The sequence below is a fragment of the Sus scrofa genome, chromosome 15 (assembly GCF_054392235.1).
Source record: "Sus scrofa isolate SSC_HxYL_T2T_F1_AM1 chromosome 15, Sscrofa_HxYL_maternal_Yorkshire_Landrace_v2.0, whole genome shotgun sequence".
Lineage (NCBI taxonomy): Eukaryota > Metazoa > Chordata > Mammalia > Artiodactyla > Suidae > Sus > Sus scrofa.
Genome location: NC_139397.1, coordinates 96750116 through 96777825, shown reverse-complemented (window position 1 = coordinate 96777825; position 27710 = coordinate 96750116). Strand labels below are relative to the sequence as shown.

General features: G+C 43.5%; 3 long non-coding RNA genes across 3 annotated transcripts in view; 1 reads left to right on the top strand and 2 right to left on the bottom strand.

The window, feature by feature from the left end:
• LOC146396004 (uncharacterized) overlaps positions 1-1341 on the bottom strand; it is a 37979-nt gene extending 36638 nt beyond the window's left edge. Inside the window, exon 1 of the long non-coding RNA XR_014829822.1 lies at positions 802-1341. This is a non-coding gene — a long non-coding RNA (uncharacterized LOC146396004). The remainder of the gene's footprint in view (positions 1-801) is intronic.
• LOC146396001 (uncharacterized) overlaps positions 1-27710 on the bottom strand; it is an 881025-nt gene that overhangs the window by 619523 nt on the left and 233792 nt on the right. The window lies entirely within an intron of this gene.
• On the top strand, positions 6501-27430 carry LOC146396003 (uncharacterized). The gene is made up of 2 exons (XR_014829814.1): positions 6501-6680; positions 25239-27430. It is a non-coding gene; the product is annotated as an uncharacterized LOC146396003 (long non-coding RNA).

Below are 27710 nucleotides of genomic sequence, written 5' to 3'. Positions count from 1 at the left end.
AATCTGAAGCCGCTTCTCTGTCCCATCTCTTGCAGTAAAAGGCAAAGACTACGAATCATCAATAACACCCAGGTTGAGGGAAGGAGCCTAAAGTCACTTTCTTGTAGTTCTTCAGCTACATTACAGAAATCATTTAAACAAGAGGGGTCAGAAAAAAGAAAAACTGCCTCATTTGCAAATGGAAAACTCTGTAAAAAGAGAAAAAAGAAAGGGCTGCCCAAATAGTCTCAGGACATGAATTTTTCTTAAGGGATGGGTACTAGCCTCCAGACGCTCCTTTCAGAACCTAGAGCATCCTGTGCACACAGTAGACTACTAGAGCAGGCACTAAGTTTTGCCCGCGATTAGCACATGACATACAAAAGAACCAAATTGCTCCCTTGAAGTTGAAATCAAAGAGCTCTTGCGGGCAGCCTTAGGAACATCAGAACCCAAGCACACACACGTGTGGTGTGGAGGCAATCCAGAGAGAGGGGCACGCTTCCCAGGGCTTGTTTCAAACAACCACAGAGGACCAAATCCAAATGTGATGTGTTGGAACATGAGACACACGCGCGTGCGGGGATGCCCACGTGCGCACGCGCGCACACACACTTGTGAAAAATACTGCCAAAGTCCCTCAAAGCCAAAGTTTAGAAGAACACGTGCTCTGGATACAGCAACAGTCCTTTCAAAATCACTCCATTTACGGTTCCATTCCTCATCTCTTTGATCACTTTGGCACACGACTTAGGAAATAACAGAGAAAGAGAAATATGAAGCTGGAGACAGAAAATTTGATTATAAAACAAAGCCACCCACCTTGCTTTCAGGGTCAGGAAGTGCAATGGCCTTCTTTTGCAGCAAGAATGAACTTAACACCAGTGTGTTAAATGATCATATATCTATTTAAAAGAGAAGGAAATAGTTCTAAAAAAAAAAAAAAAGAAAGAAAAGAAAAAGCTGCAATATCTGTCCTCAGGAAGTCTTAGCCAAAAAAATCAAAATAAAATAAAAGCAGCATACTGTGGTTCTTTGGTACAAGGCAGAAAGCAGAGTCCTCAAGTCACTATTCCCCTGTTTTGAGAAACAAAACAAAAAGCAACAGCAAAAGGTGCAGTTTGGCAGGAGGGGGGCAGTTCCTTAAAACGTATGGAGTCCTCCTGGGCCCCTCCCCATGCCTTCTCTCGGGCGTGGACTGGAGAAGTCGCACCGATCGACACCAGTGTCACCATCGGCTGCTTAAATGCCACAAAACTACACTTAGAAATGAGAAGAAAGTGACTGACACGGATATGCTGAGCCAGCCCCACTGCCACTAGAACAGCCTTAAATGCCCACACAAGGAGAATAAAAAGAAAAGCACATTTTGCAATAGAATAAATTCTCTCTCTTTTTTTTTTTAAATTGAGACCGCAGAAAGTCACATGACCCTGCCTGTAGCCTTTTAGGAAAGCAACCGAAATGGTAAAGACGGACGCGGGGGGCTGCCTCCTTCCTGCAGCCGCCTCTCAGCCCGTCCTGCCGCGTGTCCGCATTCTTCTGGGCGCATCTGTGGAGCTATTAAGTGGGATAATCCCTCTGGCCTTTGATACATTTCTGGACATGATTATTTCATTACTCGCAGTATATCAGTAGGATCATAATAAAAAGGACTTCTGACAACCTGCCAAGAGTTTTGTGGCCTTGTAAACACAAAAGTGCTCTAATAAAATTTTATTAAGTGTTAAAAAGTCATAAAAAGTGAAATAACATAAACTACAAAATTTACTGTCCTCAGCAAATGCTGAAAATATCGTCCACAGTAAAATTAAATTAGCATGTAATAGACAGAGAAGCGGTGTGGAGTGGATTTAAAAGAGGATCCAGGGAAAATGACACTGTAACCCAATCTGGGTCACGGGGATTTAATTCGGATTCTTCTCCCTAAATGTGAATAAATGTGCTGATTACAGACAAGAGCTCCGGGGTTACTGGAGTCTCACACATTGTCAATACTTTGGAAGAAATAATATATTGCGGATTGTAATGAGCTGGGGAGACCCAGCGAACGTCGCGGGGAGCAGGCGAGGGGCAGGGCGGCCACTAGGGTGCGCTGCGAGACCGGGAATCCCCGCCCGGGCGCCCCCGCCGCCGCGCCGCCTGAAGCCGCGCGTAGGTCGGGCCCTCACCCTCCTCGAACTCGAATTTATGGTTCTTTCTCCCTCCCCTCCCCCCTTTTTTCCCCTTTCCCCCTCTCCTGTGACATTTTCTCCAAATCGGAAAGTGATGTGCAAGCCGAGCTTTGCCGCAGGCGACCCTCGGTCTCCGCTTTCAGACTCGAGGTCTCTGGGTGGGATGCGCTGCCTGCAGCGACGCCGACCCGAGGGACCGGATGGGGCCCCCAGCGCCGCGCCGCGGACCGGACCTCTCCGCCGGCTGAGGCGGAGGAGCGCGCGAGGCCCACGTCCGGCTCCGCCCGAGGCGGCGGGGCGCTCGGAGCTCAGCGGGCCGCCTTCCTCGCCGCGGGTTCAAGGGCATCCCGGGGGCTGGATCCCGCAGCGCTGGGAGCGAGTTCTTCCCGGCTCAGACTCCTCTCCGGAGTCCGGCGCGCCCTGCCGCTCCCGGCACCCCTTTCCCTGGCCCGCCTGTCCGCGCTGGGCCGCCGGCCTCCCGCAGGGATCCAGGAGCGCCCTCGCCGGCCCCGGCCCCGGGCCCACGAGTGCGGGCTCCCCCAAGTCCTACGTGGAGGCTCCGCCTGGAAAAGAAGTCCGACTTCCTCTCCACGCTGCTCCAAGTGGAATCTGAAATCGGCAGGAAATTGCTCGAGCACCCAGCCTGCGCCTTTGCAGTCAACCCTCGCTCTGCTGAAGAGAAGCAGCTCCCACCAAAGTCTTGCCTCCCCCTCCCCCCGAATGCCCCGCGCAGGTTTGTAAAGAGGGGTGCGAGGTCTGCAAAGTATTTGTCTTCGAAGGAGAAAAATGTCGGTGCCCAATGAAAGACGGGTGCTTTTTAGCTAGAGCTTACCAGCGGGCCACGTCTGGGTTTGCGGCCCCAAATGGTGTAAACGCTGCTGTACGAGGAGTCGATATCAGGAGTGTCTTAATTAGAATTTAGTGATATAGGAAATAAATGAGCAGTGACACATTTCGTGACATCATTTTTTCCTCAAAGATGCCCAGAGTTTTAAGCTGCATTTAAGAATGACCTACATTTTGCCAGAAAGTAAATCTTTTTAAGTAAACCGCTTGCTAAAGCCCAGAGAGGTAAGTGTAAGCTACCACCCGAGATCCTTTAGTTTTCTGTTGAGGCTTGTGCGGGTGACTAGGGTGAGGATGCCTTATATTTTTAATTTTCCAGATGGCCAGAGCATTTGATGTGTACGTGGTAAGGTAATGTTCAAGGCGAATGGAAGACCCGAGGACCTTTTGATAAGTAATGTTCACTTGACACTTTTAGCCTAAAATAACTGTAATTAGTTTAAAGTGGGAATTAGAGCCCCGTGTTTTAGACTTTTTTTGGTCAGAAGCTATATGGGGAAAAGTGTTTTTTAACAATTTTTAAGCAACCCCCTTTACTGTCATTTGCAAAGTATTGAATTTGAAATAGCCTGGCCTGGAACTTGGAGCTAAACAAGCAAACAATTTACATGTGATTTGACATTTGCTATTTAAAGGCTTTGAGAGCTAATAACAGAATTAAAAGGAATGGATATAAATAATAAAATTTCTTGTTGACTCTCCGGAGCCTGCCTAGGGGGGAGCGACAGATGACATGGTGGTGACTTTGAGCCATTCCCTGCAGACAGCAGTTGTGAATGTGGTCGGTCAGTGTTCCTTTGAAAAATGAAGGGCAAGTAGGTTTATGGAGCAAATCTAGAAACAAATATTTAACCACACAGGATTTTCGCAAGAGTCGAGACTAAAAGTTTTGTATTTTAAATTTAACAATAAACATTTCTTCATTGATTAATGAAATTCAAAAGGAAACTTTATGCTTGTATTATTTTGTTCTGTGTTCGTACTTCAGACTGAAGTTCATCTGTCCTTCAGGAAAAAATATTTTCATAGCTATTAAAAACATCAAGACTAGTACTTTCAACTTTCTTCAGGTAGCTATAGGATTGCTGTAATTTTTAGTTTCTTAATTTTAAACAAGATTAGCACAGCCCTATTTAAGGAGTTTGGTTTATTCCAAAACTATAAGTGTGGTCTATATAAAATTGTAATATCAAAAGTTTTTGTAAAGAAACTTTTAATGAATATTAAACGTATTTTAAGGGGATTCTCTCACACTATTCCCCCCTTCCAAAGAAAAATCAGAGTTTTCCATTTGATAGAAATATCATAATCAGGTATAAGAAAATGATTACCATAATAACAGGTCTGTCAAGATGGTGGATACATTTGAATGTATTTTGAAGAAAAAAGAATATTCTCAGCTCTTTATACGTTTGAAGTACTTGAAAAGGCATGGAGAAGTTTGTAAAAACATTTTATTACTGAAATATACAAGACCATTAAAATGTGCAAGTAATTAGATTCTAAGTGACTACGAAGTATTTTTTCCAACTGCTTTTTAAACTTTGAAATTTTTATGTGTACTTTAATTAATGCCTTTCTTTTAACTGTCCCAAATATTTTCTTATATTAGCTATATGATAAAAGTGTTACTGAAATAGGTTGTGTTTTACTCTCTGCATGAGCAATTTGAGAAATATTTTATTTTCATCTTCTTTTACATCGCCAGGGGATAAATTTGAACATGTGCCTTACTGGAGTAAAAAAAAAGAATCCAAGTTCACTTTTCTCTCCAAAACTTGACATTGATCCTGATCTCATAGTGTTTATGTACACAGACTGGTATTGAAATCAATTTGGACATAGCAGTTTGTAGGGAAATTTTAAGACAGTGCAAGTTTAATATGGAAAATGTATAGAAGGATATAAAATACTTAAAAGCTGAAATTAAATCAGGAGATGTGCCATTCACTCATCTGAGTGATCATTTTAAAAGTAGTTTTGCACTCAGGAAGGGTCTCCTTATGCTCTGTATTTATGAATATCTAAATTATTCTACCCTGCAACTGAAAAACTCAATAACCAGATACTAAATTTATGTATTGTTAAGGTGACCAAGGCTGTGGATGTGAGAAGCAGATTGGCTTCATGAAAGAAAGCAAGCACTTAAAATTGTACGTTAAAATATAAAGTTAATTTCAGTTTCTGACAGAAATATTGTGGCCAGCTCATCAGTTTTCCAGATCGGTTTTAAAGCAGCATGTAAAAACTACCTTTTCCACATTAGAAGTTCATATTTAAGTTTCCTTAACTGCAAAATCACTCTAAAACAGAGTGTTTTACGTTAAGGACCATTTCATGTGCTGGTCCCCATTGATTACATATGAATGTATAAAAATCTTGTTTAAAGACCAGTAAAAGTGAGGAAATTCCAAGTCAAGCTGGCTAATTCCATTCATAATTCATCCCGAGCGCGGGGACTGAGGAAACTTGCAAACAGTTTACGGCTATACATACAAAATAAGCTGTCTTGTTTTGGAAGCGGGATCAGAGTTAACTCTGACCTTCCTGCTCAAAGAGGCTTCGGTGGATACAACTAGGGAATGTAGGTTAAGCTTTTTGGTTCCCCAGGAACTTTTCGATCTCAACCCTCTTTTGGATTTTCGCTTTTTGAAAGTGTAAACAGCAAAGGACGGACAACTTTCACCCCCCGCCCCCCAGTTTCCTTCCTGTGTGCACATGTGTTCAGTAATTCCTCTGAGTGCTGGGGAACGACAGAGGCCCTGTCGTGAGAAAACAGTGTTCACATATCTCCGGCCCCTTCAGCCATCCCTGTACCCATCCCTCCTTTTATTTTGAATCAGTTGGGCAAGAATTTAGCACTTCTGCGCACATGGTTCAAACTGCTAGATCCACAGCCCAAACTACTTTTGGGGACTGGCCAGAAATCCCTCTAGACTTTGCATTCTGAGCAGGGGAAAACTATTGAGTTAGCCTGGGCATCATTTGATATTGGGGAGCTCCAGGCTGTCTGTCAAACCCGAAACAATCCATCTGCTTATTTTCCAAGCCTGCGCCACAGGCTGGGGGATGTCCCTTCATTGAGGAAGATGTTAAAACATTTTCATAGAGTTACTTAAGCGTTCTGAATAATTTGTAATTTTAAACCAGACTAATTTCAAGGGTGAAAACTGGCCCAGAGAGAGTCTTTACACAGTAACTTCAATCTGCCAGGAACTCAAGTGACTTTTTTAAATAAGACCTTGAAGATGTGAGTTTCTGGTGGAAACAGCTGCCATCTACGTAGAGCAGGAATCCTCAGGACCAGTTAATATCCACCAAACACGCTCCATTAAACTGGAACAAACATGATGTTGAATTCCTGGCTCCCCATTTTCCTGAATGTAGGTCATTTGCCGTCCTTACCATTTAACATTTAAAGGGATTTCCTGTCTTGGAAGTCCGGCAGTTTGTCACCTGTGTGGTAAGCCTCTTTAAAAGTTGGGGCTCCCACCCTCCCTTGAAAGACTCGGTGACTCCACGTTCTCTGGCTGAGTGTCCCCCTGCCCGCCACTAAAGGCAATGAACCTGCAGGTGTGGGACTTTCCCTTACAAGTCGGTGCTTGCAGATCCCATATTCCAGGCCAGCACCCATGAGAAAAGCCTGGAGCCATGCACTCACCTGGGTGAAGCCATAAAGAGGTAAGCTTTCATGATGAGGAACCATATATCAAAATTCATAGCTTTTGGGGAGCCGGAGAAACTAGTGCTCAGGTATTAGAGTTGAAAGCTAACTCGGAACACAATGGGGGCCGAATGCGCCCTGATGGGTGAGACCCATTTAAGTAATGACTTACCTTTAAATGTGCTTGGCAAACTGTATTATTTTTACCTAAAAATGTGCAGTATTTCATCACCTTTTCTGACATGGACGCTACTAGCCTAGATCCAATATTTCTAGTGAAAATTTGCCTACTTAATAAGATGTCGTTCACAAATGACCAATGGGGTAGGAGACAACAGCGAATTGTTTCCAGGAGTTGGAGGAATGCTTATTTTTACCAAATAAGGCCACAGGCTCCAGGCCTCTTTGTAAACGAGAACACACCCTAGAGTGAAGGCTCTGTGCCTATATTTAAATGACTCTGCTTTTAGCACATTCGGGAGTAATGGCTGCAGAGACTCACTAATTGTTTGAAATCCTGGGCACAAATAAGGTATCTTCGTCAAACCCTTTCCTCGAGAGCGTTTTCATCTGAATGTTAAGTAAACCTTTAGAAGATAATGAGTTTAGGGGCCTTCTCTTTGGAGAACTGGGATCATGTGTGAAAAGACATTCTGTTAAGTGAGGGGGAGGAAATTAAAATAGATTCCAACACAGTTCAGGTATCAGTTTATGATCAGATAAGGTCATGATCAAATAGAGATGAAAGGAGAAGGTGAGCGCATCAAAGGAAGGGGTATGAGGCTACTTTTCTGTACGTGATTATTTCATAATGGATTAGAACATAATTGTGAAGACTAGTCATTTTCTTTTCATGGATATCGCTTTGACCCACTTGATTTCTCTGAAAGAAACTGTCGCTATTGTAACCGGGTCTGCCCTGCTGGGGTGCTTTCTAGCTGGCAGCATGGGAACCCTTTGGGAAAAACATACACCTTCGCAAAGCATCCGTCCAAAGGGCACACTTCTCGGGTCTCTCACTAAGCAAGAGCCACTTGGGCCAACCAAGGAGGTAGACGCAGATTCATGCATTTGTCCTGAGTTTTTCAGTGACTCCCTTCCTGGTCCCTGCTCTTGGCAACTATAAGCCAAGGGTGTTTAAGTATCAAAACAGAGTCTCTAGCTACCAAATGAAAATTCTATCTTTAGTCATACGCTCCTGCACCTTTTGTGTGGATGAAATGTTCCAATTTTTCCTTGGTTACATCACAGATGATATGAGAACAAGACAGGTGGAAACAGGGTACTACTGAACAGCTGAATATCTCCATGAACTCGGAGCACTTAAAACGCTTTGAAGTCATGCAGCTGCTTTCTTTTTTTAATTGTCCTCAGTGAAACTCCAAAAACCCCATAATGTCTACCTTAAAAGCATCAGGAGTATTTTAATTGGGTAATAACCATCCCTATTTTCCTTCTGATAAATTAAAAGGAATTAAGAATGAAATTTTACGATGATTATAAACTGTATTACTGACCCAAGGGACGAGAACAATTATGAAAAATATGTCCTACATATTTGGCATGAATATGAATTTAGACTTTTCAACCATTCATCTTAAATGCTCAAGCAACTTATTAACACTTATGAAATAATATTCACATAATGATAACAGGGTAACTTATAATCATGATTGATACTATATCATCAATATTGCAGCAGGCTCCATGCCAAATGGTGAAGCTGACTTTGTCTTTGCCTGTTGGGCTTATGATAAAAATAGATACACTATAAAAAAGATGAGAGATGGTAACAGATTTTGGGTATCTGTGACCTCTTGTTGGTCAATGATTGCTTTAAAAATGCTTTTGATACAGATCACATCTCCTCTCCTCTTGCCCTCCTGCTCCCCTTGCTTCTGTTTTTAATTTTTTTCTTCCTTTCTCCTTTAATTAAAATGAAAAGGAAAAGTGCTTTCTGAAAACCGTGAAATAGTGGTGAATTGAACTTTGACTAATAAGTATTTGGAGTAGATCTGATCAAAACCAAACTAATAACCAGCAGCTGTGAGAGGACACATTCAGTTTGTAAGCACATGAGTCCCCACTTGCGGGGAACTCATCAAGTGTAGCCCAGCTTTGACCAGACCTGGGAGGGGATTCTTCTTTGAGGACAAGAGAAGGTCTAGCTTTGAGTCAAGGCTACTTGCAGCCCTCGTGATCAGTTTTTGATCATGGTAAACTTTTTGAATGAATTGAAGATGACTTGAGGAAACTGCCAAATTTCCCCAATGTGGGCAAAAATAGGCATGCTAATTGGGGGGAAGGGGCTGCCTGTATCTACATTTTTCTTAGGTCCAGCCCTGCAGAGTCCTAAGCAATTGCCATTCAAGTACTTATTCTATGTTAGTGGAATGAAGCCCTTTACAATATACATTTAACTGCAAATAGTTTGAAGCCTTGGTACTTTTTAGTGTGACTTGCCTCTGTTATGATTACAGAGAATACCCAAAGATTGAGCCTCTGCCCAGGGGCCAGGGTTTTTGCTCCCACTCCACTGTGTGACCCCTGGCAAATTACTTAATTAGTCTGAGCCATGGTTTCCTCATTTATAAAATGTGGGCAGTATTGTGTCCTTTGCAGCATTGGTATGAATGTTGAGTGGCCTAATATTCATAAGGTATCTGGAACACAGTGTGCAGCAAATATGATACTGAAATTTCAAGGAAAAAACAATATTGAATCTTTGATCTCACAGTTTTTCATGACCTAAAGTCTTTTTTTTTTAATTACTCAATGAATTTTATTACATTTATAGTTGGACAACAATCATCACAAATCAATTTTATAGCATTTTATAGCATTTCCAAACCTTCAGTGCATTCCCCCACCCCCCAACCAGTCTCCTTTGGAAACCATAAGTTTTTCAAAGTCTCTGAGTCAGTATCTGGTTTGCCAAGAAGTTCATTCTGTCCTTTTTTCAGATTCCACATGTCAGTGAAAGCATTTGATGTTGGTGTCTCATTGTCTGACTGACTTCACTCAGCATGATAATTTCTAGGTCCATCCATGTTGCTAAAAATGCCAGTATTTCATTCCTTTTAATGGCTGAGTAATATTCCATTGTGTATATGTACCACATCTTCTTGATCCACCCCTCTGTCGATGGGCATTTAGGTTGTTTCCGTGTCTTAGCTATTGCAAATAGTGCTGCAATGAACGTTGGAGTACATGTGTCTTTTCGAGTCCTGGTTTTCTCTGAATAGATGCCCAAGAGTTAATGACCTAAAATCTCAAAAGATCTTTCAAAAAGAGAGAGAGAGAGCATCTAAATGTATATTAATAATACTAGTATCTTTTTTATAACAAGAAATACAACCCTGAACTCAAACTTGAGATTTCAGTATTAGCCAGGCTTCCCTCCTCCTTTCACAACTTGCAGGAAACTGTGTAACACAAAAGAACTTAATTCTTTTCACTCCAAGCGATAACCTTTTCTAACCAAGTTGGGTCAAACATTGACCCAAAGGCCCTGAAGTACACAATTTACTTGGAGAAAGAAAAAAAAAAAATTTAGGGAAAAGGATTTGCTAATTGATTTGAGAGGCTGTGGTAATGTAAGAACGTCAAAGCATGTGGAGCTTTTTTTTTTTTTTTCTCATTTGTATTTTAAAAATAAATCTTCTGGGAAGTGGCTTTTTTATATGCCAAGATTCATTCCATGATTAGTTTTTATGGCCAAGTTATAAACTCTTGAATACAAGCACCTCGAATAGAAATGCTGACACACCTGTAATGAGAGCTGTGTGACCGCCGTCCGCATCGTGTTGTAACTGATACACAAAATCAACGTAGGATAACATCAGCATAGTTTAAGCCACAGAGGACCTGCAGTCACATATGTCTGAGCATATTTTACCAATCGGACAAACTGCTTGATCCAGATCAGCAATGTGAAGCCCATTCATTGTCTCAACAAGGCCTGAGGAAAACAACCTCAAGTCTTCACTAAAAGAGAGCTGACTGCAACACACCATGGTTTTTGAACTGGAGTCAAGAAAAGCCAAGTCAGGAGTTCCCATCATGGCACAGCAGAAATGAATCCGACTAGGAACCATGAGGTTTCAGGTTCGATCCCTGGCCTCGCTCAGTGGGTTAAGGATCCCGTGTTGCCGTGAACTGTGGTGTAGGTCATAGGCACAGCTCAGATCCTGCGTTACTGTGGCTGTGGTGTAGGCCGGCAGCTGTAGCTCCAATTGGACCCCTAGCCTGGGAACCTGCATATGCCTCGGGTGCGGCCCCAGAAAAGAAATGCCAAGTCATTTCGCGTTGAGCCATTCGCGGGTCCTTGAGAGCTGAGAAGAAGACACTGGGAGACTATATGAATGAAGTAACTTTATTGAACTTTCCTATTCTCTGTATAACAACAGCAAAACGAAGGGCCATGACGTCTTACCCTCACGATAGAGCTGTTCTTGCATGTTTCTCTCTATTACCTTGGGTATAAATGCGCACCATCCTGAGGTTTTGGGTGTTTATATTGGTCAAACTCCCCTGGTTTTGGTTTTTAGGTCCTACTGGATATTCCTGTGGTAACTGCCCAATTTGAGATTTGCCTTTAAATTTTAGATGTTCTGCCTTTGCGCTTCACAAGCACCTTGACATCACAAAGGACTTTCCGGTCTTTTTTTTTTTTTTTTTTCCTGTTTTGGTTTGCATTCACGTCACTAAATTATAGCCAGATAATAACTCTAAAGCTTAGTTCTTCCCCCTGGTTTTCCAGCTGACCTACATATGCCTAGACATCCTCATATGTAACATGAGACTCTTTAAAGCCTGGTTCTAAGATTGTGAAATGCCAGTGCATATTCAATAATCTGGACCTCAATCCGTTGGTATATTTTGGAAAACTCTAGTATGTCTTATTTTTTCTCTAGGTGGGTGGGATGTTTGCAGGGGTGGGGGGGGCCCTTCTTTTTCAGGAGAGGACATTCTGCTTGGGGCATTAGGCATCTGTTTTTTCAAAAAGCAGACCATTAAGATCGGATGGATACTGTGTGGTATGTACCTTAGCGCTTTAGGAGATCAAAGGAAAGAAATATCAGTGAGGACAGAAAGAGCTACAGACTGGTTCTCCAGAAGAGGTGGGTAGCTTGGATGGGTGAAGAGAACGTTGCCACTGACGGGCACATGGTGGGTGGAAGTGCTGAGGCGGGAATGAGTTTCCATCTGTTCCAGAACTGTAAGGAGCCCAAGAAGCCTGTCCATTTGTACCCTCTGTGCTATTTTTATTTCTTCAGGGTCATCCAGTTCTCCCAGGGACAGATTTGACAGTCTGCACTCACTGAGGTCAGCCTTTCATCTTGCTCCTGGCAAGTCTGTTTAAAATGCTATTCTGGATCAAGTCATTTCCCGCTTACCACCCCTCCCTGGCTGGCTCCATGCTGCTCAGTCTTCAGGACTCTCACTCCCACCCCAAGCCCCTGCTCGTCCCCTGGGCTTCGTTGCACCTCAGGACCCCTCTCACCTCTCACAACCCAGCTTCTGATGCCTGGAACCTCCGTATTCTCTCATCTCCTGTAAGCTCAGGTCTCAGTGTAAACATCGCCTCCGAGGGGAAACCAGTTTTGGCTCCTCTGCGGCTCATCCTCATGGTTCCCTGTAGGAAGCATGTTTCGTTTTAATTTCTTACTTAATAACCGGACACTCCTTGCAATGAGAAACCATATTTGGCTTGATCATGAGTGGCCCGCACAGAGCCTGGCCCCAGTCATTCATTCAGCAGTTTCCTATTAAGCACCACATCCCAAGGCCTAATACTTGAGGAAGCAAGACAAACAACTGTCCTGAACAATCTGCTTGGAGAGATAAACATGAAACTAGCTAAAAAGAAAATATATAGTGTGTATACATTTATAGTATAGCAGTAAATACTTAGGAGAAAAATTAAGCCGGGAAGGAAGACAGAAAGTGTCTGGTACAGGAGAAGCTTTAGGCAGGGTGGCCCGGGAAGAGGGTCTCCGTAAGACTAACAGAGCCTTTCAAACAAAGACGGGGAGGGAGGAAGGGCTGAGTGACGCAGATGCTGGGTAAGAGCAGGCGGAAGGAGGAAACAGCATGGGCAAAGGCAGACTGGGACACCTCCGGAGCACTCAGGTTGGTGTGCAGAGAGCCGGGGGTGTGGGGGGGACACAGGTCAGAGCATGAGGGGACAGTGAAGGAAGGACACGAATCATGCACAGAAATAATTGGGTGTAGGACTGTTGCTTGGTATTATTTAACACGTGCACTTTAGACTAGAAGTCCCAAAGAGAGGAGGCTGTGTCCTTTCCTGCTTTAAAGACTATTTTAATGACCATTTGAAAGATTTAAAGTAATGCTAGTAACTCAATATGGAGCAAAGCCCTGCTACCCTAAGCTTGTTGAGTGAAAGGCCACCGTCACAATCAAGCCCCTCACCCACCGCCCCCACTCCCGCCCCCAGGATCTTGTGCAAAATGCAGAAGCACCACGTGTCTAATAATAAGCACATGACTGGGGAGTTCCCATCGTGGCTCAGTGGTTAACGAATCCAATTAGGAACCATGAGGTTGCGGGTTCTATCCCTGGCCTCGCTCAGTGGGTTAAGGATCCAGCGTTGCCTTGAGCTATGGTGTAGGTCATAGATGTGGCTTGGATCCCATGTTGCTGTGGCTGCGGTGCAGGCGGCAGGCTGCAGCTCTGATTAGACCCCTAGCCTGGAAATCTCCTTATGCCGAGGGTGTGGCCCTGAAAAGACTCCCCCCCCAAAAAAAGCACATGACCAGGGCTCCTGTCTCTGCAGGAGGTTCATGAGTAGACATGAAAGAACACAAATGTGGGCAACTTCACTAAATCAGGTTTTTCACTTTAGAATCTACCTTCAGAGGGGAAAGCAGGAGCGTGCACACTGCTCTAAGGGAAACAATAGAGAAAATAGCTGTGGTGTTGTTTTTATGTTTGTTTTTTTTGTTTTTTGTCTTTTTGCGTTTTCTTGAGCTGCTCCCGTGGCATATGGAGGTTCCCAGGCTAGGGGTCTAATCAGACCTGTAGCCACCGGCCTACGCCAGAGCCACAGCAATGCAGGATCCTAGCCACATCTGCAGCCTACACCACAGCTCATGGCAACGCCAGATCCTTAACCCACTGAGCAAGGGCAGGGATCGAACCCACAACTTCATGGTTCCTAGTCAGAGTCGTTAACCACTGAGCCAGGACAGGAATTCCTGTTCTTGTTTTGATTCGGGTCTTCAGGGCCTGGTTCTCTGGCCGCTCCCGGTACAATTGGCAATTAAAGTACCCATTTCTCCGGACGACACTCGGCATCGTAACCATGAGGTGCTCCATGCACAGAGAAGGTTTCAGACCTACCAGATAGGGGGTGCCAGCCAAAGGCATCCAGGGCCACAGACTCCTGAGTTCACAGCCTGTGTGGGTCACTCCAGACACCCATCTGCCGGACATCTGGGCCAGGCCCACAGTGAGAGCATCACTCAGCACAGCTGCCGGCTCCGTCGGCGCCCACCGCCCAGCGGCCTTCCTTCTCTCAACACTTGGCTGCCAGCCACGGGGACCCCAGGAACAGAGCCTCCTAAGAAAAAGGTACAAAAAAGGCAAGAAATGAGGACTGGACACATAGCACCTCTTTTTCGAAACCAGCCAACTCTCCTCAGAGAACAGCTTTCTATGCTGAGGACTTAGTTTCGGCTCCATCAAAACATAGAAAAACAAACCTTCCACAATGTTTGTCCAGAATCTAGACTACATTAAAATTCTCAGACACACGAGAGAAAGAAACATTACTATTATTATTTTTTGTCTTTTTAGGGCCACACCCGTGACATTTGGAAGTTCCCAGGCTCAAATCAGAGCTGCAGATGCTGGTCTACACTACAGCCACAGCCACTCGGGATCTGAGCCACATCTGCGAGCTACACCACAGTTCATGGCACCACCAGATCCTTAACTCACTGAGCAAGGCCGGGGATGGAACCCCCATCCTCATGGATACCAGTTGGGTTCCTTACCAGTGAGCCATGACAGGAATGCCAAGAAAGAAACATTGTGATACAAAAGCTGTTGATGCACAAGAACATCGGAACAAATGGGAAACCTGAAAAACCAAAATATCTGCACGGGAGATATGGGGGCCTCTGTTGTGACCTGAGCCTCAGAGCTCGGTTTGTGAGACATCGACTGCTTCTCGCCACAGCGCCCCTGCGCTGGCATGTGATTGAACTTGGGGGGCCCCCCTTGCTTCTCTCCTTGCTCCACCTTTTGCTGTTGTTCGTGAAGGTAGTTGAGCTTCAGTTGGTCTGAAGTCCCGTGGCACTTTGGGCTACGAGATCAAAGCCCATGGTAGGCATTTGGGCCAGTGCCAGCCAAGTTCAGGCTGTGCTTCAGGTGGGGCTCCAGGGCCCCTCGGCCATGGCAAAAATCTGGCTGGGTTTGATCTTGAACTGCGCACATTTGGGGAGTCTCAGGTCTCTGATAAGCCCCTCTCGACAGAGCTCTGCTTTAATTAACGTGGCCCTTGGGTTGGCTCGGTTTCCCATGTTTCAGCACCTCCCTGGGTGTAACCTTATCGCTCCGTTTCCTACCCATGATGGATCTGCAGCAGCACAGGTGAGGTTTGTCTTTGACTCGACAGCTGGATTACTTCCAGGTTTCACAACCACAGAAAAACGTCCCAAACTCCAGCAATTCTTATCATTTGACATTTTATGGAGCAGCCACTGTGGGTGAGATGCTAATACAGTTAGACACGGTTCCAGTAAAATGAACTTATTGCTTCAAACTTTCTTCAGCTACTATGTGTAAATGTTAGAGGCCATGGAAGGAAATAAATGATGGATGATATTTAGGGGTGACTGCGAGGTGTCTCTCAGAAACTTGGAAAGAGGGCAAGTGGTTGACCTCTAAGCATTAAGCTGCTTAAATAAATGCATAAGTGAAAGAGACAAAAGGTTTCATTACCCTTTGGGACAAAGCGATCTTAGAGGAAATAGGAGGATAGCCCAGCATCCTGAGGAACACGAGCCCTGCAAGATGCTTCTCAAATCAGTTTGGGATAATCTTTGATCATCACAATGCCCATGTCATTTTGTTCACACTTGCGTTTCTCTCAAACATTTTTTTTATTGTCTTTTTTTTTAGGGCTGCACCCATGGCATAAAGAGGTTCCCAGACAGGGGTCGAATCGGATCTGTAGCTGCTGGCCTATGCCACAGCCACAGCAATGCCAGATCCTTAACCCACTGAGCAAGGCCAGGGATCGAACCTGTGTCTCCGTGGATGCTAGTCAGGTTCATTTCCACTGAGCCACAATGGGAACTCCAAACTTTTTTTTTTTTTTTCTAAACCGTGAAACTCCATTATCTCTCCAAGCTGCTGCTGCTTTTTTTTTTTTTTTTTTTTTTTTTTTTTTTTTTTTTTTTTTTTAAGAAATAGCATACCAAGAAAGGAACTGATTGGTAAAACATACCTACTGTGGGTATGTGGGATAGAGCATGGCCCAAGCCAGAGAAAGAACGTGCCCTTAAGTGAGGTAGTACCAGAGCACAAAGTAATCAGAGGCAGAGTTTTGTGACTTGTCCAGAGCAGCCCCAAGAAAGAGACGGTGATGGGGTAAGAAAGGGAATCTCCAGTCATCAGAGAGAGAGAGGGAGAGAGAGAGAAGGAGAGAGAGACTTGAAGTGCTAACATTCTTACCATGGTCTGCGTGGAACATCTTCCAACAGTATCCATATTATGCAGATTTCTGAATAATGACACAGCTTCTCAGCTACTGTGACAGCAGCCAGTGTTGTCAGGGGTGGGAGAAAGGGCACTGTGCCCTCGGGAAAGGGATGTCCTCCACCAGAGAGTCAGCATTTCCATTAGCCATCAGTTTCTTGTGAGTCAACCAGAGACCTGGCCCAAATGATGACTTTGCCACTTACTAGAAAGTAGAGTGTAGAAAAGGGAAATAGGTGGGGTTTATGCCTCAATTTCTTCATTTGCATATCGGGGTGATTAAAATATCATGGGATTACTGTAAATGTTATACAGGGTAACAGGTGCTTAGTGCCTGTAACATCACAAGCATCACAAATACATTCAATGTTAAAATGTGGTTTCTATTCTTTTTTTTTTAGATCAAATATTTGCAAGTGATACCGAATTGGGAACATAAGAAATCTGCTCTCTGGCCTTGGCCTTAATGGCCAAAAATACACAGTTGTGTTTGAACAAGTAAACACTTTTAAATTTATTTATATATATTTAAAAATCTGTTCGATTTTTTTTTTCTATACCAGCATGCATCATGCTTTCCAATAAGGAGACTCAAAAATTGAAAAAGCAACATTTACATCTGACTTGGTGACACTGGGAACACAAACACTGCATCAGTAGCAAAATGCATTTTTGGTGCAAGCTATGTACAATAGAAGAAACAAAGAAACACATATGAAGGATGCCTTATATGCTCTGTCTCCGCCCATAAACTCTGCGGGCCCAGGGTCAGGAAGTGACTGGTGACTGTTACTATTTACAACAGGGATACTATTCTCATTGGGTCTTTCTGTTTGGTTCCCTCAAAGGATTCCCCACCACCTGGTTCCATTTACTTATTGCACAGTTTCCAGCAGGAATGATGCTTTTCCTGCCAGGACCACCACTGCTGGACAAACCAGATCTTTGGGCAAACTGAAGGCTCAGGACCCCACGGAATGAGAATCCTGAACAAAACATGCTTATGTCTTGAACCAGGAGCCATACTCCTTATACTTGCCACAGACTTGAGTTTAGGAACAGCTACACTCAGAAGTTGCTACCAGGTTTAAGTACATATTTTAGAAGTTATCAAGAGTTCCTAAAATTTTCAAAGCATAAACTTCTACGAAAAAATAACAGAGGACTAACAGTTAGGTGGAGGCTCTTCTGTCAGAGCTGACTTGGCAGATGCTACAAAAGATTTGATTTTCAGACTTCTGGAAGAAAAGGGAAAATCTGAAAAGAAAAACAAAACAGTTTCACACAGTGGGGGGAGATCACTGAGCTGGGTTTGGTGAGCCGAAGTCTGATCACATATTCAAAAGTTATTCAGAGTTCTAGTTTTTGTCTATCTATGAATTGGGGTGATACCACATAACCAAGTCAGAGCTTCGTTTTCTTGTAAATGAGTTTAATAATGCCTCACATGAAGAGATGCTCAACATGGCTAATTATTAGAGAAATGCAAATCAAAACTACAATGAGGTACCACCTCATACCAGTCAGAATAGCCATTATTAATAAGTCTACAAATAGCAAATGCTGGAGAGGGTGTGGAGAAAAGAGAACCCTCCTACACTGTTGGTGGGAATGTAAGTTGGTACAACCACTATAGAAAACAGTATGGAAGTTCCTCAGAAAACTAAAAATAAAACCACCATATGATCCAGCAATCCCACTCCTGGGTATATATCCAGACAAAACTCTAATCCAAAAAGATACATGCACACCTATGTTCACTGCAGCACTATTCACAACAGCCAAGACATGGAAACAACCTAAATGTCCATCAGCAGATGAATAGGTTGAGAAGATGTGGTACATATACACAATGGAATACTACTTGGTCATAAAAAAGAACAAAATAATGCCATTTGCAGCAACATGGATGGAACAAGAGACTAAGCAAAGTAAGTCAAAAAGAGAAAAACAAATATCATATGATATCACTTATAGGTGAAGTCTAAAATACGGCACAGGAGTTCCCGTTGTTGCTTGGCAAGTTATGAACCCAACTAGTATCCATGAGGATGTAGGTTTGATCCCTGGCCTCAATCCGTGGGTTAAGGATCCCTGGTTGCCACAAGTTGCGGCATAGGTTGCAGACACAGCTCGGATCCTGCATTGCTATGTCTGTGGCATAAACCAGCAGCTGCAGCTCCGATTTGACCTTCAACTCGACCCCTAGCCTGGAACTTCCATATGCTGCAGATGTGGCTCTAAAAGCCAAAAAAAAAAAAAAAGACACAAATGAACCTCTCCACAAAATAGAAACAGACTCACAGACATAGATTGCCAAGGGGAGGGAGTGGGATGCACTGGGAGTTTGGGGCTGGTAGATGCAAACTATTACATTTAGAATAGATAAGCAGTGAGGTCCTACTGCATAGCACAGGGAACTGTATCCAGTCTCTTGGGGTAGAACACGATGGAAGATAGCATGAGGAAAAGAGTGTATTATACATGTATAACTGGGTCACTATGCTGAACAACAGAAATTGGCACAACACTGTAAATCAACTATGCTTTAATAAAAAAAAAAAAAAAAATAGCGCCTCCTTTCCCTCAAATGAGATTGCAAAATGAGTGACGAAAAAAAAAAAAAAAAGAATATGTAAAAAGCAAAAGAATGTAAACCTGCTGTATAGGAGGCAGGCACTTATATCCAATGACTGGATACAACGAATTATGAACCAGTTGGGCCCAAGAAAGAAAGCCACCCCTGGAGGTGCTGACTAGACCCATCATATAAGCCGGGTCCTGGAGGGACACGAGCTTAGAGCATTTAAGTAGGAAGTGGGCCCTAGAGAAGCTGTGGCTGTCTCTGACCGGAGAGAAGGGGGAATAGGCTAGGAGAGGGAATGGTCTAAAGAGTTCCTGTCCAGGTCTTTATTCGGACAGAAACGTGTGGGAAAAGGGCCCAGCTCTGGGATGCAAGGGATGCGGGAAGTGAGGTGAAATCGGTTAGGGTGTTCTGCTCAGCGCGCCTGAGAGTGATGGATGGCTTGGTGTGCTGTTTATCTAGTGCAGCCTGGTATTTCACCTCTGTTTTCATTAGACTGATGGTAAGGTAATAATTCTTTCCTCTGGCTGAAAAATCTGTCTTCAGCCATTTGTTGATCTTCTTGAACGGGCACTTCAGGTGCCCAGAAGTCACCCCTAAAGGAGGCTGTGAATGAAAACTTAAATAATGCTGGTTGGCATCCATGGAGTGCTCAGCAAGGCATCTGCTACACTTGCTGGGCTTATGAGGTGCGGAGTCACATCTGTGCAAAGAGAACCAGCCTCAGGAATGGCACAAAGGGACCATACCTGTGGGAAACAAAGAGGGAAAGGCACACTCTTTTCATTTGAACACTTCAAACTTATCTGCAAGTTAAAATAAGGCAGGGCTGGAGTTCCCATTATGGCCCGGTGGAAAAGAACCTGACTAGTGCCCATGAGGATGCGGGTTCAGTCCCTGGCCTCCCTCAGTGGGTAAGGATCCAGCATCGCTGTGAGCTGTGGTGTATGTAGGTTGCAGTCATAGCTTGGATACCATGTTGCTGTGGCTGTGGCGTAGGCCAGCGGCTACCGCTCCAGTTCAACCCCTAGCCTGGGAACTTTTATGTGCTGCAGGTTTGGCCCTAGGAAGAAAGAATAAAATAAAATAAAATAAAATAAAATAAAATAAAATAAAATAAAATAAAATAAAATGGCAGTGCAATCTCCCTGGGGGGTTTCCATGAAGCCATGTGTTGTAGTAGGAGGTGCCCCAGGCTGGGCCTCAGAAATCTCCTCCGTAATTATCCCTATGGGTGGATCTCACATCTCTAAGCCTCAATGTCTTTAGCTCTCAATCAAGGTAATAATAATATATGTGGTGGTTTGAATGGAAACCACTCATCAGGAGAACAGAGCTTTCAGTTTTTCTCCAAAGCTGGTGCGAACACGTTGAACACAATGACAGAGGCGTGTGGCATTACCAAGGGGCAGCGCTACAGCTCCACCCTCCTTCCAACCCCTTCGATGAGGAGCATGAAGGCAAGAGCAAGGTGCTGGCTCAGAAGCTCTGGTCAAGGAAGCCGTCTTCCCATGATTCACAGGACAGTCCTTCCAAGCAGTGCTTTGGGCTTGCCAGCTGCTGAGCAGGTTATGGGACCTCTACTCCTGAAGCCCATGAGGTCACTTCATCTGGAGTGACCAGAAATGTCTCGGCCACTCATAGATGTGTATACACACCATCTGTGTAAAGAAGGTCAGGCCACCGGGAGAGAGAGAACCCTAGACTGCTGCTCTCAGAACACAGGGCTTCCATTCAGAACAAGGGTCTTTCCTCCCCATCATGCGAGGACATCCAGCCTCTCTGTACCATAGGCCACTTACCTGGAAAAGGGGTTCTGGTTTAATATAACTTAAGTGGACGTAGGTCCTGATTTGTCCTTAACAGTCCACTTTATGGTTTTTGTGCCAGAATAAATATCACCACACTCCCATTAACTCTCCAAGTGTTTGAGTTTGGACGGTAAATGATATGACAGCCCACATTCAGCAGATTCATCTTTCTTAGGCACCTTCTCCACCCCCAATAAATGCTCCCTGTCTGTCACCAAGACCCTCTCTGTTTATGATATACAATAAACAAAAAATTGCTGCTTTGTAGTTTTCACACAGCAACCTGTATTCATCGATATCATTTTTAGGGCACTTCTGACTTGAGGCGAGAGACTCGTTAGGAAGAATTGTGGTTCATAAAATGTGATGCTTCTAATAAGGAAGGATTTCCCCCCCAAATACTTTTGTGGGGGTCAACTAATATAACTTTGGTAAAGTTCCAATCAAATGTAAGCTACTCTTATAAAAATTCTGAAATAACAATGTCCGCTAGAGAATTATTTTTATTCGCTCATTTTTCAATTAAGCTATTACTCAACAAATATTTGTATAATGTTTCCAGGCGCTGTTCTAGATACTGGAAATTTAAACATGAAGGACAATCTCTGAGCTCAAGGAATTGCTAGAAACTGAAGTAAAGAGATAAGCCAGTGATGACAGTCTGGCTGTGGGACCAGGGAACAAAAGCTTTTAATGCAGCCTCGGACCACTAGAGAGTGGGGGAGGATGGGAGGGGGTGGTGAGGGCAGGTGTTCAGGAGGCAGGGACATGGATTGGATCTCGAAGGATGTGTAGGAGTTAGCCAAGGGAGGAGGATGTGTGAAAAGCATTCTCTTTCAGGTCTTTTCTAATATTAGAAAATAAAAGAAAGATAAATCCAAGAGTCAGGAAACATTCTTTCACTAGAACATTGAAGTCTTCCTGTTGATTCTAAAGGAAGCTGTTGCTAACCCTGGAGGCTTCTGGTGGTCTGGGGGACTTGTAGTTAGGAGACTCTTAAAAAGCTAGAATCCTATAAAACACATGTGAGTCACATGGGGAATTGTAAATTTTCCAGTAACCATATTATAAAAGTAAAAAGAAACAGGTGAAACTGATTTTAATAATATGTTGTCCTTAACCCAAGTATATCCAGAATATTATCATTTCAACACGTAATCAATATAAAAAAGGAGATTTTTTGCCATCTTGTTTTCACGTTCAGATTCAAAAATCCTCGGTGGTTGTCTGAGGTGGGAGGGTGGGGCGTGAGTAGAATGCGGTCTCTTTGGGGGGTGGCCGACATGTCCCATATCTTGATTTACTGTCTTTCTTGATTTTTATGGTATTATTTATTTATAAATTCACTGAGCTGTGACATTAAAATCGATTCATTTTGTTGTATATAAGCTGTATCTCAATAAAGTTGATTAAAAACAGACAAACAACAGATTTTTAAGATCCAGCAAGTATTTACACTTAGAGAACATTTCAATTCCTAGTAGCCGCAGGTGGCCGGTGGCTCCCATACTGAACAGTGCAGTTTTAGAACAAATCTCACTAAGGTGGTGACAAATGAATGAAATCAAAATGTCCTGGCTGGGTTTATTCTTGACTCTTAACTCCCTCACTTATATAAATAACGTATACTTCTGCCAGAACGGAGAAAGAAAGATTCTGCAGAGATGTATAAGTCCTAGGTATTTCTTTTATACTTGATAGCCAACAGTTTATAACAGGCTTCTATATTCATAACCAAACTATGATACAGCCTTCAGAACAGAAGTGTTTTCATTGTGGGGGCAGCCAAAGCTCAGGTTGGTTAAAGATTCCACTAGCATGGGGGCTGGTTTGTGATTACACATCAGTGATACAATTCAGAACCAACTATTCCACCACAAAAGGTGTGATCAGGGCAAACATTCACACAGGACATCGCTCATGCTAATTTCTTTCTTACTGAAATAGTCGAGATGCTATTTGTGTACAGCATATTATCACTTTGTGAAACAAGACAGAGGCATGATGTTAGGAAGAAAGTCCTGGGAATTCCCTGGTAGCTCAGCAGGTTAAGGACCCTGCATTGTCAATGCTGTGGTGCGGGTTCAGTCCCCAGCCCAGGGACTTCCGCATGCCATGGGCACAGCCAAAAAAAAAAAAAAAGCACAAGCAAGGGGAATTCCTGCATTAATTGTGGCTCAGCAGTAATGAACCTGAGTAGTATCCATGAGGATGCAGTTTTGATCTCTGGCCTTGCTCAGTGGGTTAAGGGTTCGGCATTGCCATGAGCTGTGGCGTAGGTCGCAGACATAGCTTGGATCTGGCATTGCTGTGGCTGTGGTATAGGCCAACAGCTGCAGCTCTGATTCAACCCCTAGGCTGGGGACTTCAACAGTTACACAGATGCGGGTCTAAAAAAAAAAGGGAAGACAATCCTGCTTGCTAAGGACTCACTATGGGGAAGACAAGAGATCTCAGGCTCTGAATTCCTTTGTCTATGCAATGGCGATAGTAACTTTGGCCCTGAGATCTTAGCACCATGAAGACATGAGTAAGTACTTCTTTCTTTCTGATTCTCAATTTAGCACAGAGTCGATGATTGCAAAAGATTTCTTCAATCTCTAGGAGCGTTCATGAGCTATCGGGGCATCCAATGAGTCACTTTTTCTTCTTTCTCTTTAGTGGGTCACTCACAGTTTGTGACAAGAACACTACTAATTGCATAGCTGTGCCAGGGGCACTGTGGAGTCGCTGAGAAAGTTGCTGTTAGCTACAACCCGTATCAAAACTGATTATTCTCTAGAGAGGCGCATGCCATCCTGAGAGAGTGCGGGCTGGTGCCTCCAAGTTCTTCCACCGACGAGGTGCACAGCCTGGGGCCAACTAGTTTAACTGCAGCCTTCTCAGCTGTGAAAAATGAGAACAGCAATCCTCACTGCTTTAGCGAAGAGTTGTGTTTATTAATTAGTCTGTATTTCAAAGTGCTTCACAACTGGAAAGTTTCACTATTGAATTAAGGAAAATTCCTTCATTTTATCCCCCACCACATTAGGATGAAAAGACACTGTGCTCACTGAGGCTGTGAGAAAAATGGAGGGGATTCAGGCAAAAAAGCTAACAAACCTGACTTCCAAAGGTAGTGGTTCATTTCCCTGACTGTAAGATGACACCCATTAAAGGGAATTTGTAAATTACATATCACAAAGGGCAACCAAACCTGCTATCTGAAGAACTGCATTTGTTTTAGACTTAATGTTTATGATCCCTTCAAGAAAATAGTAAAAAAAGGCAAGAAAGAAAGAAAATGAGCCAAATCACACTGCGATGGGGGCAATTTGAAAAGGAAAGTTTCCCCTTCTTCCTAAGAAAACGGAGTAAATTTTGTCATGTGTTCTTTCTTGAGAAATAGGGCCTTAGACCTCCTTGTGTCCCCACTTTCAGCTCTTTAGATATCCTTGTCCTTTTTCTAGCTTACACGAGGAAGTAGGCCCACCAGACTTTTCCTAAGTGTTCCATCATCATTTGAACATCAGTTGTTCACAAAAGAGAATGCATTCCTTGCTTCCCTGTGGCCAACTGTCCACTAAACTTCTTGTTTCCTTCCGTGCTGTGGAAATGCACCTGCCCGGCTGGAACTGTACTTCCCAGCATCCTTGGCAGCTCACTGGGGTCACGTGACAAGTTTTCACCAATGGGAGGTGAGCAGAGTAGGGTTTCCAAGACGTGGGTGTATGTCTCCACTCTATCTGAGGGCTGGGAGTGATTCTGAAGACCTAGGGCAAGGCTGAGCCTCGAGACAGAAATCTGAATCCTTCATCCCACAGCTTAGGAACATCTGCTTAGGGTGATTATCTGAGCGAGAAATAAACTTCTCTTGTGTTAAGCCCATTTTTTGTTTGTTTGTTTGGTTTTTTGTTTTGTTTTGCTTTTTAATGCCGCACCCGGTGGCATATGGAAGTTCCCAGACGAGGGGTTGAATCTCGGAGCTGCAGCTGCCAGGCTATGCCACAGCCACAGCCACTCGGGATACAAGGCACAACTGTGACCTACACTGCTGCTCACAGCAATGCCAGATCCTTAACCCACTGAGCCAGGCCCGGGATTGAACCTGTGTCCTCATGGATACTAGTCGGTTTCGTTACCACTGAGCCACAATGGGAACTCCCTAAGCTAATTTTTTTTGAAGTTTATTGTTACAGCAGCTAATGTTACCCTATCACATACTCTTGCTAAAGCCGACACTCCCCAGTTTCCCATTATAATTGTCTTGTCCATGACAGACCATGAGACTTCCTTCAGGACTTTCATGACACCCAAGATAGTGTAACAAGTGTAAGGTATTTAATGACTGTATGTGGGATGGAGGAAAGGGGGAAGGAAGAAAAGAAGGGAGGGAGGGAGGGACAGAAGGAGGGAGGAGTGACTGAATTCCTGTGTATGCACTGAAGGTGACTCACTTTCTTTTTAAGCGTTTGAGCTCAGCATGCCCACCACCACATGAAGCGGTAAAAAGGGAAAATATTTCTCCTTTCTTCCTGGTCTCCTAAAGGATGGACATGGAGCCATGAGAGACATCACTGGCCAGAGGAAAGCAATCCCTTGGAGAAAGCGGTCCAAATACCATCACCCTCGAGAGCTGGGCCACCGCCAACGTCTCCATCAGCTACTTGGAAGAGGGGTCGGTCTTCCCGACACAATAAAACTGGAGACATGAGCATGTAGAGCTCCAGCCAGCATAATTACACGAAGCCAGAGCACATTATCACTTCTCACTCACAGGATTTATGACCAACTATGATGGAAAATAAAGACAGGGATATTTTACTTGTCTGAATGCATCACTCACAAAAGGCAGTATGTTTTAATCACAGAGAAGTTGTATATATTGCTCTTCTTCAAAGGAAAACCTTTGCGAACAGCAGAAACAGATGTTAGCATCTTAGAAGAAAGGGGGAAAATAACCAAGATGGTCAGTTTGCTCCTGTTCAGAAAATATGCAGTTGATAGCCTTTATCATTAAAACAAATCAAAACAAAAACACCTCCTTTCAAATGCAATGAGGCAAGCAATGCTATTTTGGCAGTTTCCTGGGTTTGGGAACCTCTTCTAAGGTGAGTGGGACAGAGGAGCGGGTTTGTATGCTCTATGGGTGTCTGCGGATCCAAGCATTGAGTAATGAAGCTAAAATCATTCTACTTCTAAGAAGCCTGTGATTTCTATTTGCCACGATGATGTTACTTCCTGTGGCAAGTCCCCCTGCCATGAACTCCGCTGGAGCCAGGCTCCTCACCCAGCAGATCATTCCTAGGCTTCATTACAGTTGCTCATTAATTGTCTCCATTCTGGGATATACACTCTGTGAGCCCAGGGCCCTTGGTGTTCCTGGCCCAGTGCTGGTACATGGTGAAACATCCGGAAAACACTGAAGAGCTCTGATTAGGTTGAGACTTGACGTAATTAAAATTCTTTACACAGTCCATTTGTTTTCACTATCAGTTCCCTCCCAGACAATGAAAAGGTAAACCAGCGTGGTTTCTGTCTAATGCTGTCGAATTTTGAATCATTTAAATAAATGTTGGCAAAACCACTGTTTATGGGAACCAAAATTACAGCCACTAAACTTTTTTTTTTTACCTTAGTCCAAATATTTATTTCATTGCTAGTTACATGGATCAGATAGGTCCCCATCGAAACAGTATATTAACAAAGGCTGTATTCCAAGATAAATTTATAAAACAACCACCACCATCACCACAACAAACACAGAGACATCGAATGTGACAAATTCTTTTTTAAAATTACTCAATGAATTTTATTACATTTATAGTTGGACAACAATCATCACAACCCAATTCTATAGGATTTCTATCCCAAACCCTTAGTGCTTCCCCCACCCCACAACCTGTCTCCTTGGGAAATCATTAAGTTTTTCAAAGTCTCTGAGTCAGTATCTGGTTTGCCAAGAAGTTCATTCTGTCCTTTTTTCAGATTCCACATGTCAGTGATAGCATTTGATGTTGGTGTCTCATTGTCTGACTGACTTCACTCAGCATGATAATTTCTAGGTCCATCCACGTTGCTAAAAATGCCAGTATTTCGTTCCTTTTAATGGCTGAGTAATATTCCATTGTCTATATATATGTACCATATCTTCTTGATCCACTCCTCTGTCGATGGGCATTTAGGTTGTTTCCATGTCTGGCTACTATATATAGTGCTGCAATAAACACTGGAGTACACGTGTCATTTTGAGTCCTGGTTTTCTCTGGATAGATGCCCAGGAGTGGGATTGCTAGATCAAATGGTAATTCTATTTTCAGTTTTCTGAGGACTCTCCATACTGTTTTTCACAGTGGTTGCACCAATTTACCTTCCCACCAACAGTGTAATAGGGTTCCCTTTTTCTCCACACCCTCTCCAGCATTTATTGTTTGTAGACTTTTTGATGATGGCTTTTCTGGCCAGTGTAAGATGGTACCTCCTAGTGGTTTGATTTGCGTTTCTCTAGTAGTTTGTGATGTTGAACATCTTTTCATGTGTTTCTTGGCCATCTGCATGTCTTGGGAGAATTGTCTGTTTAGATCTTCTGCCCGTTTTTTGATGGAGTTGTTCATTTTTTTGATATTAAGCCACAGAAGTGTTTATAAATTTTGGAGATTAATCCCTTGTCAGTTGCTTCCTTTGCAAATATTTTCTTCCACTCTGTGGGTTGACAGCCACTAAATTTTTGCAAGAGAGAAAAGATTGTTTAAGAAAAGAAGAAAAGTGCTACATAGTCCTTCAAGATTCATCCCTTCAGTAGGTGGAGGCTTGGTGTGGTGCCCTAAATCCGAAAAGTGAGTTTGTTTCCAGAACACCTGAAAGGTGACCGCATTTTTATGATGTTTACCTTTCACAGCCAAGTTTACATTAGGGAGCTATATTTTCCCTGTATTTATTTT